The following is a 9,413-nucleotide window of genomic DNA, read 5'->3' as shown; positions in this document are numbered from 1 at the left end:
AGTGTTTTTGTAGCTTGGAGTATTTATTCAAAATACTTTCTTCTACCCCTGTGTACTAGGTCTACTGCTCAGGTCCTCCTCTAACCCCCTTTGTATGAGCTGAAATGGGAATATTTCCCCCCTGTTGCTGCCGGGCTTGACCATGTGACTTGCTTTAGCCAATGAAAGGTGAGAGAAAATGATGTAAACCACAGCCAGGTAGAAACTCCTGGATTCTCTGCCCTTCCTCTTCTTACTGAGAAGTGAAGTCTAGATCAGGGAAGCTGCTTCAGCATGGATAGGAAAGGACATGGAGAAAAGCTGAAGTCAACCCACCAAGCAGTCATGTAATGTGAGTGAGAAGTAGCCTATTATGTTCATAAGCCATTGAGATTTAGGGGTTGTTTGTTACCAGGACTTAATGGATGAAAGCTGACTGGTGCACCTGTGTCATCAGGAATATCCGCAATTACTCAGTCCCAGGGCAACTAACTTCAGGGCTCCTTGGCATGGAGCAGGCCCCTTTCTACAATTCAGTTCATAATAGCCACTTTCTGCCTTGACCCTTGAAATAGCTTGCTTGATCATCCAGTCCTATCTTCTGCAGCTGTGACAAATTTGAAAACCATTGTTACAGATAGTGTAGCTACACAATGAAAAAGGCTGCAGGGGCCAAGCGTTCAGTGGCTCATGCCTGTAATCCCAGCACTTTGGAAGTGGATCACTTGAGGCCAGGGACTCGAGACCAACCTGGCCAATATGGCAAAACCTGGCTAAAAATACAAAAATTAGCTGGATGTGGTGGTGCACACCTGAATTCCAGCTACTTGGGAGGCTGAGGCAGGAGAATTGCTTGAACCTGGGAGGTGGAGGTTGCAGTGAGCCAAGATTGTGCCAACACACTCCAGCCTGGGTAACAGAGCGAGACTCCATCTCAAACAATAATAATAATAATAATAATAATAAATGAAAATAATAAAGAACAAAAAGGCTCCAGGACTTGCATCATTTTGTATATATGTTATAAATCTTTATTGGGTTAACTCACCGTGATTGACTGATTGATTGATTGATCTGTGTTGTTGTTACTGTAGCCTAGCATAGCCCACCCTGACTTATAGAGATATACACATCTGTTACTCCAGATAAGAAATATGGACCCAGACGGAACAATGAAATGGAATAATAATGGAAATGGAAATAATGTAAATGGAATAATATAAATAATATAATGTATTATAATATAAATAATAATAATATATTCAATAATATAAATAGAAATCAAAGCCATGAGAGCAAATGGAATTCTCTATCCAAGTATCCAAGGAGCATTGGCCCAGCAGTGAGGGGAAGATGCTGTTTTGAATAGGAGCAAGTTCAAGTGCCAAGTTCAGCAAGGCTGAGGCTTGAGCACCAGTTTCTGCTCTATCAGTGTTCTGGCAAGTGCAGTGTCAGAGGGGAGACAAGAGAAACAGCCAGCTCTCAGAGGGTTCAGCTGTGCTTGGGAGGCTGAGAAGCCAGAGTGAAGGCAACCCTTAGAACCCAAGTGATGACAAATGGCACACACGGTAGAAGCTGGAGAAAAATGTAGAAACAAAGGAACTCTATATAAGATTAAGCATTGTCACCTCATTTTAAAATGCTGATAAGAAGTTGCTTGGTTAAAAACACATGAGAGTTAGGCTAATTAGGGATTAAAATCCTTGAGAAGGTGTAAGGAGAGAGAAATAAAAGGCAGAGAATGTGCAGAGGGATTAACTTTAGCCCAGGAAACAGTCTCTTCTTTCAATCAATTAAGAGAAGGAAACAAAGGGATAAGAGCATGTGGGTAGGGGGCTTGGGCTTGAAGAATTGATGCTAGAAGGGAGAGCTCTCATACATTACTGCGCATGCTCATTAGGTGTATGTTCTGTGCCAGGAACTAGTGTGATGGTGAGGTGGGAGGGTGGAGACATGAGGAAGGGGAGGTGGTTGTTGAGGGGATGAGAGGGTGGGGGCTTTAAGAGTGGGGAAGTTGAGGGAGTGGGGAAGTGGTTGTTGGGAGAAATGAGGGAGAAGGGTGGGGAGGTGGTTGTTGAGGGGGTGGGAGGGTGGGGGCTCTGATGGGGGAGGTGGTCGTTGGAGGGGAATGGGGAGATGAGGGTATAAGTTTAGGGAGATAGTTGTTAGGGGAGTGGGAAGCCGGCTATGAGAGTCAGGAGGTGGTTGTTGGGGAATATGGGAGAGGAGGATGGGGAGGTGATTGTTGAAGGGGTGGTGGCAAGTGACTGGGGTTTTGCATGGGTCTCCCTGGTTCCCAGCTATTTCCCTGGGTTCAGATGAAATAACTGAATCAGTTACACAGTGCCACACTAAGCATAAGGCTCTAGGTCTCTAAAGCCCAACTAATTCCGAGGATTCAGAGGACAGGAGCAGGAAGCAGGGGGCCCCCTGGCAGAATGACTCCTTCTCTGCAGCCTTCATCTATCAGGGACAGACCCCACCTGCGCACCTCCGTGCTCCCCCTCTCCTGCCCTCTCTCCATCCCCGTGGCTTCCGCCCCGCCCCATGCACTTGGCGTCAGTCACTTGGAACAGTGCTCTGAGCCGACTGGGCTCTGTTTGTGGAAACGATGGAGGAAGAACGGATGTGAACCCTCTGGACACATGAGTTACTCATGCTGAGGATACAGCCCTATGTGCGGGGAGCCACCTAAGATCACGCCCACGGGTCCCCATGCACTCTCCTCCCACCTGCTTCCTACTTGATAAGGGTTGTTTAGGGTAAATATATGCGATAAATGTATTGAAACGCAGGCATCTTCAACTCCCTGGCTTTGTTTAGGATGGCTATTACAGACTGAATGTCTGTGTCCCCACAAAATTCATATGTTGAAACCTTAACTCCTAATGTGATCGCATTTGGAGGTGGGGAGATAATTAGGTTTAGATGAGGCCATAAGAGTGGGGGCCTCATGATGGGATTAGTGTCCTTATAAGAAGAGACTCAGAGGCCAGGGGGAGTCGCTTATGCCTGTAATCCCAGCACTTTGGGAGGCCGAGGCCGGCAGATCACCTGTAGTCAGGAGTTCAAAACTAGCCTTGCCAACATGGCGAATGCCCGTCTCTACTAAAAATACAAAAATTAGCTGGCTGTGGTGATGCCTGCCTGTAGTCCCAGCTACTCGGGGAGGCTGAGGCAGGAGAATCACTTGAACTCTGCATTCCAGCCTGGGTGACAGAGAGAGACCCCATCTCAAAACAAAATAAAAACAGAAGAGACTCAGAGAGCTTGTTCTCATTTTCTCTCTCTCTCTCTCTCTCTCTCTCCCTCTCTCTCCTTCCCTCCCTCCCTCCCCCTCTCTCTCTCCACCATGTGAGGACACAGCAAGAAGACAGTGTCTACAAGCCAGAAAGGGAGCTCTTACCAGAACCTGACCATGCTGGCACCCTGATCTTGGACTTCCAACCTTGAGAATTGTGAGAAAGAAATTTCTGTTGTTTCAACCGCCCAGTCAATGGTATTTTGTTATGGCAGCCCAAGCTGACTAATTGAATAGCTTATAATTTGAAAATAATAATCTTAAAGCAAGGGAACTAGTGGAGTTCTATTACACGTCTTTGTTATTTTTCTTCTCCATGGTGGGCTTTGGCTGTGATGCTAGTAGTTTTATTTTTTCCTTTCATTCTATTTTTCTGTATCTGCGAATATTCTATCATAAACATCCATTTTTTAAATAAAAAGAAGTAAATGTTTTTATTTACGATTTTATAAGTTAGAAAGCAGGAGATTTGTCTATAGGCATCTAGAATGAAATTACTTCTAAAATTGAGCACTAATTTTAGGGCTAAGTTTTTGGCAGTGAAGGCTAAAGGGAAGATTTTTATATTTCTTAGAAGTTGTTTGATCAAGGTATGCATAAAAATGCTGCCAGAGAGAAACCTGGAGCCACCTTCCAGAAGGAATACACATAAATCCTGATATAGGAGACATAGGTTAACCTAACAGGTAATGTCTGAGTAGTGCTGTAGGCAAGAAATAAAAATATTTTTCATAGGTGTTTTCTTATATTTCCCTTCCATGAAAGTTGAGGAGGTAGTATTTTGTCATGCCTACATTTCTCACAAATTATAAATGTGTTTATAGTCTAGAAGAAAAATGTTTTCTAATAGTCTAACTTTATCCATGGACAAGCTGTAAGGAACTAGAAGAATGAGCAGGTAACACAGACGGTCTCTCTGAAAACATCAAAAGCCCCAGGTGAGTAATTTTTATAGAGAGGATGGTATATATACATATTTCAGGCAGAAAGTCCTGGAAATTGGCTATGTAGGAAGCAGCCCTCAGTTCCAGACTCCATGTGAATGAAGCCAGACAGTAAGAGCCCTCAAGTCTTCTCCATCTGTTCCCCAGAGGCTGCTGAAAGGACCCAGGGAAGAGCCCATGACTGTGGTTTCATCCGTGTGGGGCCCACAGGCATGTTCACAGAGGATGCGGGTGCCTGGGGCCCAGGTGGGTCTCTCCAGAACAGCTTCCGAAACACTAAGTTCCATATCCTGACATTGAAGGGACTGGCCAGGAACTGATCCTTCAGCAAGACGGAATCCACATGGCTGGCCCTAGCAAATCTGTGTCCAAACCGTTTTGTTGAAAAAGATACACCACTTGGGGTTGGATGAAAATGATTTTCTAGGACCATCAGAGCTTGAAGATTTGTCAGTCACTGAGGAGAATGCTCGTTTCCCACCGGACCAGAGCGGGGCAGCTTGTGTGAAGGCAGGTGTATTGGAGCTCATCTGAACTGGGTACCACATTCTAATTCTTCTTGATTAGCATCAGGGCTTCAGAAAGGTCACTTCACCAGCATGTCCTTTAGCTTCCTTGGATGTAAAAATGCATTTCGTGATAATGAACCCAGTAGTTCATCTGTCTTTGCTATTGCAGGAGGAGAGGATTCTATTGGTAAGGGACACCTCGGGTGCTCACTTCCACTCTTGCAAAATGGCCCCAGTAGACCTCACTCTCATTTCCAAAGAAGAAGAGGAGGCTGATTCACTGCATAGGTTCAAAGGGGGTTGGAGACATTAACCAGTATTTGATTGATTAGTGAAAGATGAGGGCTGTTAGCAGGACAGCACTCTTCCCTGAGTCTGTGTTGGCCTGGGTGTCTACAGAATGTTCAGCATTTAGGCTTAATCCGTAGGTGTGGTGATGTGGTTGCAAGGGGCTCCAGATAGACTCCTAAAGCTATGAGAATTTTTGCTCCTCTGGGACCCACAGAGACACTTCCACAGAGGCCAGAGGCTCCACTCAACATCCATCCCCTAGGTCTGAGGGACACATGGTTACAGGATACCTCACACCCCAGACAAATCTGTGTTTCCTCTCCAAAATAATGAAAGAGGGTTGGAACGAGTTGCACTGAAGACTGAAAGTCTATTTCTCCTTCCCTTCTAGCCAGGGAGGTTAGGAGTAGGTGGCAAACTTTAAGAAAATGAGACGAGAAAGTGAGTTCTGTTTTGACAGGACAGAGAAGAAAGATGTGCACAGAAAGAGATTGATCTCCTTGAGTAAACAGAGCCCAGAGCATTTTTCTCATAGGCCATATTCATTTACCAGTGCTTGAGAAAATCATTCCCTATCATTGTCCCCGCACTATAAGTCACATTCAGAATCTCTTTATCAAAACAAGATAAGGATTGGAAAAAAATGAGCTGGAGAGAGCACATGTTGCCTAAGTCTGGGAAGTCATAATCTTAATATGAACGGCTTAAATAGCCCAGCTAACGAGCAAGTTCACTCTTAATTTTCTACAACAATGGCAGCTTTTGCCAGCTCTTTATCAAACCAAGATGGGACTTATCACAAGATGGTAAATGATTTCTCATCCATTATTTTATCAGCTCCCCTGATTTATTTATTACCCTCAAAGGCATATTACTCTTAAAGTTTCTAGACTTCCTCTAGGAGGTGGGAGGGTGAGGGTGGAGAGAAATCCCACTGGTGGACTTGATCAGGATTTCTTGGAGTATGTTTCTTTTTTATTTCAGTACATGATTAATTCACCTGTTAATCTGTAAAAACATCACCCTCCCCATCTCTGTCCCCACCCTCAGTGGCAAAGAACTATTCCTGTCCTTGAAACATTCTCAATCGAGAAATGTTTTTGACAACCGTTCTTTTTGTCGTTGTTGTTGTTGTTTTGTTTGTTTTTATTTTTAGAGACAGAGTCTCACTCTGTCACCCAGGCAGGAATGCAGTGGCGTGATCTCAGTTCACTACAGGCTCCGCCTCCCAGGTTCAAGCCATTCTCCTGCCTCAGCCTCCCAAGTAGCTGGGATTACAGGCATGCATCACCATGCCTAACTAATTTTTGTATCTTTAGTAAACATGGGGTTCCACCATGTTAGCCAGGCTGGTCTCAATCTCCTGACCTCAAGTGATCCTCCTGCCTCGAACTCCCAAAGTGCTGGGATTACAGGCATGAGCCACCATGCCCGGCCGTATCTTTCTTGTTTTTTGTGTTCAACTTGTCTGACAAGAAAAAAAAAAATAATAATAAAACAGCAGAGATGAGGTAACACCAACAAGAATTAACTCTTCAACTCCTCGAGAAAGAAATCCTTTCTCCGTCTTTATCTACTGCCTTGAGTAGACTTGGAAAAGATGTCCACCATTTACTGACCTATGATTTCCCCAAATTCTAAAGATCAAGGCAAGAAAACCTGGCTGAAGTGGGATCTACCAGTAATTCACTGAGAGACTGAACATAAAATTAATGATTTGCTCCCTGGGTGAGTTCCTGCCTGTACAGCCGAGAGCACCACAGCCCCTTCTTCTTGGGGCTTCCGATTCAAGGACATGACAAAAGGATCCGGATTGGCTGAATGTGATTCAGATGGAAAGGTACACAACAACATCTACATCTACATGCAGTTGTTAAAATGTGGCCTGAATGAGACTCACCCTCATTCGTCCCTGTTTCCCCACCCTCCTCATTATTCACCTCCTGCATCTTCTTCTGTTAGGGGTGGTGTTTATGGCATTCCTCTATTGCCTGGAGAGCTGTCACAGCATTTTGATGAAGAATGGTTTGTTTTTCTGCAAAATCCTGAGTTTCATCCAATTAACCTTTATCCTCTTTGTTATATTAATTTGAGCAGCCCTTGGCTATGACAAGAAAGAACCTCCCTTTTCCTCCATCAGCTCAACCCATCCTTCTCTTCAAGACCAACCTCTGCACTCAGGGAGGGCCCCACTTCCCCTTCACCACCCTCAGCTCACATTAGCTTGCTTCTGGCAATAATTTACAATTCAGATACTCACCAGAATCACCTGAGGGCCTGCAAAGTCTGTGTTTGGAGCCATCTGGACACAGGTCTGGATTTCTGCATTGATGTGGGCAGGGATCTGGCCTAGGCATCTGCATTGTTTAAACTTTCCAGGAGATCCCAGTACCTTAGGAGGATGAGACCCTCATGGCTGCACAATGCACACTGCTACCTCCATGCCAAGGCATTCTGATTTACGTGGTCTGTGATGGCACATGTGTGGGGATTCTCAAAGGTTTCCAGATGACTCTTGCACAGGTTGATGGAGAACCGCCAGCTTCCTCCTTATCGATTGTGCGACAAGGTGTGAATATTGCCTACAATGTCACGAGTAGGCCTGCTGTCCTCTTTCTTAGAAGCTTGGAGTCCCAGGGACAGCACAGACTGCATGAGGAACAGAATGACTAGACTCATTCCTCGAACCCCAAGCTCCAGCACCACACACAGTGCTCCACGCCCATGTGACAATCATCTCCCCAGGGCCAGATCCAGATTTTTACAGGGCCTAGTTCCCATTCAATTTGGAAAGGGGGCCTCCTTGATAAATGATTTCCAAATTATGGGTAGAAACTGAGGTTTGGAGGCTCCCTTGTGGCTTTCTTTGCTCCGAGGTTAACATGGATCACCTGCTCCCAGGTGGGTTTGCTTAGATTGCTAGCAGCCTGGCGGAGTCTGTAGACAGATCTGTGAGGACTGGAACCATTTCCCCCACCTTTCAGGGCTGTTTTGGACCCTGGCATTATACTTGGAGATATTTCTTCTGGAATCACACGCAGATGAAAGCTCCAGAGAAAAGGCCACTCATTCCCCCAGAGGATGCGCCCAGCTCTGCAAGAGGCATCAGCCCTTAATATATGGAATGTATTTTGCCAGGACCATGACAGTCATTAGAAATGGGCCTTGGGTGTCATTACCCCAGAGTCATCGTGGTGAAGTATGTGTCCTCTGAGTAGACAGAACATTAGAGCGCCCTGAACTGAATTGGTCAGCCGAAAACACCAGAGTGTTTTATCCTTGGAAGGAAATTAAGCCATTTATTGGAGGACAGAAGTTCAGTATAATAGTTAAAGCAATCTGACGTTTCCATAAATTAATAAAATGTGTATGGCTGGCATAATTCAGTATGTAAAAGCATTGATCTCTCCTCCCCAGGGTCCCAAAGGAGAATTCCGGGCAGTAGGAAGAGGCAGAAGGTCAGGGCCAATGACATTAGACCTGTGTCATTGAAGATCAGCCTGCCTGAGCAAGAACCCCATGCACCCATGCACACTCTTGCACTCACTCCCCTACTCCCCCGCTCCCCCGCTCCCCCATTCCCCCGCTCCCCCGCTCCCCTGCTCCCCCGCTCCCCCGCTCCCCCCTTCCCCCACTCCCTCACTCCCCCACTCCCCCACTCCCCCACTCCCCCACTCCCCCATTCCCCCACTCCCGCACTCCCCCACTCCCCCACTCCCTCACTCCCCGACTCCGTCACTCCCCCACTCCCCCACTCCCTCACTCCCCCACTCCCCCACTCCACTACTCCCTCACTCCCCCACTCCCCCACTCCCCCACTCCCCCACTCCCCCACTACCTCACTCTCCCACTCCCCCACTCCCCCACTCCCCCATTCCCCCACTCCCTCACTCCCTCACTCCCCCACTCCCCCACTCCCCCACTCCCCACTCCCCCACTCCCCCACTCCCTCACTCCCTCACTTCCTCACTCCCCCACTCCCTCACTCCCCCACTCTTCCACTCCCCCACTCCCCCACTCCCTCACTCCCCCACTCCCCACTCCCCCACTCCCCCACTCCCCACTCCCCCACTCCCCCACTCCCCACTCCCCCACTCCCCCACTCCCCACTCCCCCACTCTCCCACTCCCCACTCCCCCACTCCCCCACTCCCCCACTCCCCCACTCCCTCACTCTCCCACTCCCCCACTCCCCCACTCCCCCATTCCCCCACTCCCTCACTCCCCCACTCCCTCACTCCCTCATTCCCCCACTCCCCCACTCCCTCACTCCACCACTCCCTCACTCCCTCACTCCCCCACTCCCCCACTCCCCACTCCCCCACTCCCCCACTCCCTCACTCCCTCACTCCCCCACTCCCTCACTCCCCCACTCTTCCACTCCCCCACT

Source organism: Pan troglodytes, chromosome 1 (assembly GCF_028858775.2).
Source record: "Pan troglodytes isolate AG18354 chromosome 1, NHGRI_mPanTro3-v2.0_pri, whole genome shotgun sequence".
In the NCBI taxonomy this organism is placed as follows: Eukaryota; Metazoa; Chordata; class Mammalia; order Primates; family Hominidae; genus Pan; species Pan troglodytes.
The sequence above is the reverse complement of the archived record's forward strand: the minus strand, read 5'-3'. Positions refer to the sequence as shown.